Raw genomic sequence first — 6,630 nt, 5'->3', positions numbered from 1 at the left:
ATTCAAAAGGTTTGCAGAGGTGGGGGTAGTAGAAGACGGGGACGTGTGGAAGGAGAAGCAGTGTTGAGAGAGGCAGTACTGCAGAGAGGAGGACAATAAGGCTGCAGTAATAAAGGGGAAAAGGGGGTAGTATATGAAGAAAATTGTGGAGATGAAGTAAAGGGTGTTGGGAGAGGAGGATGTTCCCTGGAGGTTGAATAATGAGCTGGATGGATGATTTGGACTGCTGAGGTAGTGGCAGCAGTATTCTAAGTCGTGGTCAAAGGAGAGCCTGGGGTTAGTTGATAGAGGGGCAAGCCTCGGTGCCCCTAACAAGGGTACAGTGGTTAATGGTTAAAAGCAAAATAAAAGTGCTAGACATCTAAGGTCATGTAGCACTACAGTAAATGGTAGTGAAGGGTGTTTGAGTTAGTGATTAGTTGCCAAAGCTGGGCAAAGGAATTGACGAGTGAGTGGGTTAATGTCGGGTAAGATAATGTAAAGGGTTAGATCAAGTGAAGGATATATATTCGTTTTCTTGTGAGGGGGGAAGAGGAAACTGGTGTCTGAAGAGTAGGGGCAAAGAAAGCAACCCCTATAAAATACATTATGGGGGCCGCCACAGTTGGCACATGTGCGTAAATGTGCAGAGCAGTTTGATCGAGTATGACCAAGTTGGGCACATAAAGGGCATCTGGCTGTTCTCTGAGTAAGGGGCTGAAAAGGGGATCACAAAAAATCGATCCCATATATCACACACAAGAACACACACACACGCACACACAAGAACACACACACACACACACACACACACACACACACACACACACATTTATACATTATACAATAATGTATAAAATACATTATTGTTGTCCTAAACGCCAACAATTTTTGCACTGACGAGGAGGAGGTTGATATGGTCGGACAGAGAGGGATTCTACACCGATGTAAGCATTAAAGGGAAGGTCCTGTCTACAGAAACTAATTTTGTCAATGTTAGTGGGGTTCTTACGATGACCTCTTGGAGGAATGGAGTAGCACTGTAGTGATATCGCCTCATAGTCCGTGAGACAGGCGAGTAAGTATTCTCCACAATGGTTAATGGTTAATGGTTAAAAGCAATAAATATGCTAGACATCTAAGGTCATATAGCACTATAGTTAATGTTTGTGAAGGATGGTTGGGTTAGTGATTAGTTGTTAAAGCTGGGTTAAGGAATTGGTGAGTGAATGGGTTAGGGTCGGATGAGGTAATGTAAAGGGGTTAGATCAAGTGAAGGATATATATGCGTTTGAGGAAGGAAAACAGGTTGTCAAAGCAGAAAGTGTGAGATTCTGTAAGGATCTCTGATAAGTTGGGATGTCTATGTAGGGAGGACGTGGGCATGACAATAGAATATGTGGGACTGAAAGAGGAAAATTCGGAAACCGCGAATGTTCCAATGAAGGATAGTTATACTTTCGTTGATTTACTGGCAAAAATTGCAGTGCGTGTTGGAGAATTTGAGGGGGAAGGTGCTAGAAGGTGTGATAAAGAATGAGGTTGGGGAGGTGGTGTTGTATCAGGAGGGGTGTCGGGAGGTAGAGGGTCTGGGGAAGAGGGTACTTGTGACATGAGGGTTTCACGTGTGTATCCAGGAGGGAGTGGAAGGAATAGAGGGGATAGTGGGAGGGTTAATATAGGTGGGGCTGAAGTCAGGGGGAATGGGTTTTGTTGGGATGGGGTAGGAGGATTGGGTGTAGGGAGAATATGAGTAGGAGGAGGATGGATATCGGCAGTCACTTTGAGTGTGGAGGGAGCGGGAATTGTAGAATTTGAAGGTGGATGAGTAACAGTTTGGGACTCGATTATGTAGTTCTGGATATCTTCAAGAGTTTCTGTAGTGGAGTTGGTTGTAGAGTTTTGTGAGATAAAGGTTTTCTTGTGAGGGGGGGAAGAGAAGTCTGGTGTCTGAATAGGGGCAAAGGAAGGTGGAGGTGATTGTGAGGTAGGGGAAGAGGGGGTGGAACGTTTATTCTGTCTGCTGCGGGTAGTGCGGGGAGGGAGAGGGGAAGGTGTTGGGGCTGTAGTAGAGATTGGGGTGTCTGGATTTAGGATAGCAAAAGAATTTGATTGGGTAGAGATTGGAGTATCTAGGTTTAGGATGGCAAAAGAATTTGACTGGGGAAGGTAGGAGGTAGAAGAGGGGAAGTTAGATGGAGGGGGGTTGGGATTAGGAGAGGGTGTAGGAGCTTGGGAGGTAGGGGGATTGGCAGAGTGAGCGACATTACTGGAGTAGGGGATAAGAGAAAAGCCTTGTCGGACGTGCTTCCTGTCTGGATTCACGTAGAGTGAGTCCAAGTCTGAATCTGAGAGTTGCTACCTCAGACTCAAATTTGTAGGTGGGGCAGCCTCTATAAAATACATTATGGGGGCCGCCACAGTTTGCACATGTGCGTGATTGTGCAGAGCAATTTGATCGAGTATGGCCAGGTTGGGCACATAGCGGGCATCTGGCTGTGGAACGGCAATGTGTGGCAGGATGTCCTAAATGCCAACAATTTTGGCACTGACGAGGAGGAGGTTGGTATGGTCGGACAGGTAGGGATTCCCCACCAATGTAAACATTTAAGGGAAGGTTATGTCTACGGAAAGTAATTTTGGCAATGTTGATAGATTTCTTACGATTTCCTCTGGGAGGAATGGAGTAGCATTGTACATATGCATCATAGTCTGTGAGACAAGCGAGTAAGTCCTCTCCACAATCTGAACATTCTTTGTCATGGATTGGGCAATCTGTTGGGGAGATAAAGACAGTTCCAGTGCAAGTATTGAGGGTTGGATGAGGTTCTGTAGGGATGGGATTACCACATAGATCAGTTAGTTTTGTTAATGCTATGGCTTCGTTTTCAGTTGTTACTGTGACGAGACGGGAGTGGTCGCGTCGGCTACGGAAAGAGACTTTGCCTACTTGTTTTTGGAGGCATTGTTGGAAGAGGGTGGTGTTTTGAGAGTAGGGAGCTGTGGGAGGGATCACGAAAAATCGGTCCCATTTGGCTGGGCTAAATATAATATTTAGGATTCTTGTAGAGGTGGGAGTAGTAGAAGTGCGGGGACGTGTGGAGGAGGGTGTAGTGTTGAGGGGGGTAGTGTTACGGGGAGGTGGGCAATAAGGTTGTAAGGTAGTAATAAGGGGAGATGGGATGGTTGATGAAGAAGGTTGTGGGAGTAAAGGTGTTGAAGTTGAGCATGTTGGGAGAGTAGAAATGTCTCCTGGGGGTTGGTTGTTGATTAGGGTTGATACTGTACTAGTTGCATTGATGATGGGGTAGTTGTTGCAGTGTTCGGAGCCGTGGTCAAAGGAGAGCTGGGATTGGGGCTATTGGATAAAGGGGCAAGCCTCATTGCCCCTAAGATTGGGGTTATGTCTTCATTATTGGCCATGATAAGCCTGGAGTATGTTGGGGGAAAAAAATAGTCCACCCCTCAGGGTCCCCTTGAGGGGTAAGGGCCAGGTATGGCAGGGGAATACCGTGCCTATGGTTCCCTCAGGCCGTTCAGGACTGACATAAAGTCAGCCTTTCATCCTTTCAGCACGGCTGTCACACCTTAGGAGGTGGATAGTAGAAGGGATTGATGAAGAAACTGAAACGAAAAGTATGAGTGGGAAAAAAAGACTATGCAAAATTAGTTGAGTCGATGGCTGAGTCCCAAGGTTGAGGAGTTCCCCATCATTGGGTCTCAGTCTTCGTCTCCTACACGACAACAACGGGCAAAGGATTGGGGGGGCTTCTCCACAATCTGACCAATTTTAGTTACAGATAAGGCAATTTCCTGGGGAGATAGAAACAGTTCCGGTGCAAGTATTGCGGGTTGGATGTGGTTACCATATAAATCAGTTAGATTTGATAATGATATATCTTAGTTTTCAGATGTTACTGTGACGAGGCATGAACGGTCGGGTCGGCTACGGAGACTTTGTCTACTTGTTTTTGGAGACATTGCTGGAAGAGAAGGGTGATGTCAGAGTAGGGATCTGTGTGAAAGATCACGAGAAATCGGTCCCATATGGCTGGGATAAACAGAGTATTTAAGATTTTTGTAGAAATGGGGGTAATAGAAAGACAGGTGCGTGTAGAAGAAGGAGAAGTGTTGAGGGAGGTTGTGTTATGGAGAGGTGGACAATAAGGCTGTAAGGTAGTAATAAGGGAGGATGGGGTAGTTGATGGTTGTGGGGGTTGAGGTGTTGAAGTTGAGCATGTTGGGAGAGTAGAAATGTCTCCTGGAGGTTGAGTGTTGACTAGGGTGGATACTGTACTAGTAAGCATTGAGGGGGTAGTAGTTGTAGTGTACGGAGCCGTAGTAAAAGGAGAGCCTGGCCCCCTTGAGAGGTAAGGGCTAGGCAATTAAAGCAGATGAATACCGTGCCCATAACTCCCTCAGGCCGTTCAGGACTGGCCCAAAGTCAGCCTTTCATCCTTTCAGCACAGCTCTCACACCTAGTGGATAGTAGAAGGGGTTGGTGAAGGGGCAGAAACGAAACAGTAGGAGGGGAAAAAAGACCATGCAAAATTAGTTGAGTCGAGGGCCGAGTCCCAAGGTTGGGGAGTTCCCCAACATTGGGTCCCAGTCTCCGCCTCCTAAGCCCTTACACGACAAGAATGGGACTGCGGGGGAATAAGGGTACATAACTTCATTACTGGCCATGCTAAGCCTGTAGTATGTTGGGAGAGAAACAGTCAAGCTCTCATGGTCCCCTTGATGGGTATGGGATAGACAACTAAACGGCACTCAAGCCCTAAGAAGTGGATAGTAGAAGATAGAGAAGAGAAGGAAAAGAAAATGGGCAGGGGAAAAGACCGTGCAAAATTAGTCGAATTGTGGGTTGAGGCTCATGGTTGAGGTGATCCCTTTCATTGGGTACCAGTCTCCTCCTAAGCCCCCCCCCCCCCCTCCTTTCCCATGATATTGGATTGGGGGTTGAAAATCTCGGCTTCATGATTCTATCATCACTTTGCAGGATGTTTGGTCAACGAAGCTGCATCATCTTTGATATTTGTTTTGACAATGTATGTTTAGTGTTGAAATGTGGATGACTTGTTCCGTGTATGTTACTATGTTTACTTTTCTATTTCTCGTCTCTAATGCCGTCATAGTTACCCATTTGATGATCATCTGTGCGTATGTAGTAGCCAATACTAATCTTCGCATGCGCACTCGTGGAACTAGAGCTCACGAAGCGTTCTGAAGCAAGGTCCATTTAGACCTTGTTCTGAAGGTCTGGGAAATAATCTGTTCTTGACACACGTTGACAAGTCGGATAAGTTCTGCCAAGGTCGTAGAAAACGTTATTTCCATGACAAGATATTAGAAATGTGCTTCTTCTGATTTGCAGGGAAGCTGATGAGTTTTGGTATTCCTGGCTTCTTTGACTATATGTATAAACATATATTCATTCACACACAAACACACACACACACACACACACACACACACACACACACACACACACACACACACACACACACACACAAGAACACACACACACACACACACACACACACACACACACACACACACACACACACACACACACACACACACACACACACACACACACACATTACACAGCCATCATAAGACCTAGTCTTGAGTATGGTGCAGTGGTATGGCATCCACACTTAAAAAAGGCTATGGATAAACTAGAACGAGTTCAAAGAGCAGCCACAAGATGGGCAGCTACTCTAAGAGATATGAGCTACAAAGAAAGACTACAGAAAACAGATCTTAGTACTTTGGAAGAAAGAAGAACAAGAGGTGACATGATAATGATGTTCAACTGTATTACAGGAAAGGTGAAGTTAGCCAAAGATGACTAAAATTTTGAACACAAGAAGGACGAGAGGACACAGCAAAAAGTTGAAAGTAAAAAGAGGAGAGAAAGATGTTAAGAAGATCAGTTTCCCAAACAGAACTAGTGAAACATGGAACAATCTTCCAAATAATGTGTGCCAAAAATGTGCATCAATTAAAAAGTTATATGATAATTTAAATATTGCAGAATGGACCATCTGAGCTTAACTCTTCTCCCTATTACAACAAGTAGGTAAGAACTGATTACATTTCTGATAAATTTTGCACTGATATTGCAAATCTTTAGTCCACATCCTCTAGTCAATGCTGCTTCACATTGCCTGTAGTTGAAGCTCAGTGAGGGATTTAAAGTCAAACACAAAAGTTGTACATTATGAATATTATTTCAAAACCATCCTAGTATAACCAACAAAATTTATACTATTTAGCTGTTCAATACATGCTTCAGAACTCTATACAAAGGCCTTGTCCAAGACCACTCTTAAATATACTAAGTAATCTGTCCACACAGACTGAGGTAGGCAATAACTTTTAACAAACAATATTTGCAGAGAATTTCTATAGGCAATATTAACATATCCTATAAGTAAACCTCAGAAATTTCAAGCTTCACTGATATATATACATTCGCTGCATTTAGCTGTGGTTCAATATACATTGTAATTGCACTACTTTGTTACTAGCACACATGAAGCACTAGTAACAGCTTTATGTAATACCAAATGTGACCATGCAAATGTAGCTTTACATCTTCACATGAATACTAACCCATCTGTCACTATATTTACATAAACAAAT

General features: G+C 44.3%; 1 protein-coding gene across 3 annotated transcripts in view; it reads right to left on the bottom strand.

Annotated features, from left to right (window-relative positions):
• Positions 1 to 6,196: 6,196 nt before the first annotated feature.
• The window catches only part of LOC125033576 (ketohexokinase-like), a 27,237-nt gene continuing 26,803 nt past the window's right edge, over positions 6,197 to 6,630 (bottom strand). For all 3 annotated transcript variants that reach the window (XM_047625218.1, XM_047625210.1, XM_047625230.1), the window contains exon 6: positions 6,197 to 6,630. This exon is cut by the window's right edge and continues 1,089 nt beyond it. The gene's annotated coding sequence lies outside the window, so the exon portion shown is untranslated.

This window comes from Penaeus chinensis, chromosome 2 (genome assembly GCF_019202785.1).
Source record: "Penaeus chinensis breed Huanghai No. 1 chromosome 2, ASM1920278v2, whole genome shotgun sequence".
Classification (NCBI taxonomy): Eukaryota; Metazoa; Arthropoda; class Malacostraca; order Decapoda; family Penaeidae; genus Penaeus; species Penaeus chinensis.
The sequence above is the reverse complement of the archived record's forward strand: the minus strand, read 5'-3'. Positions and strand labels throughout refer to the sequence as shown.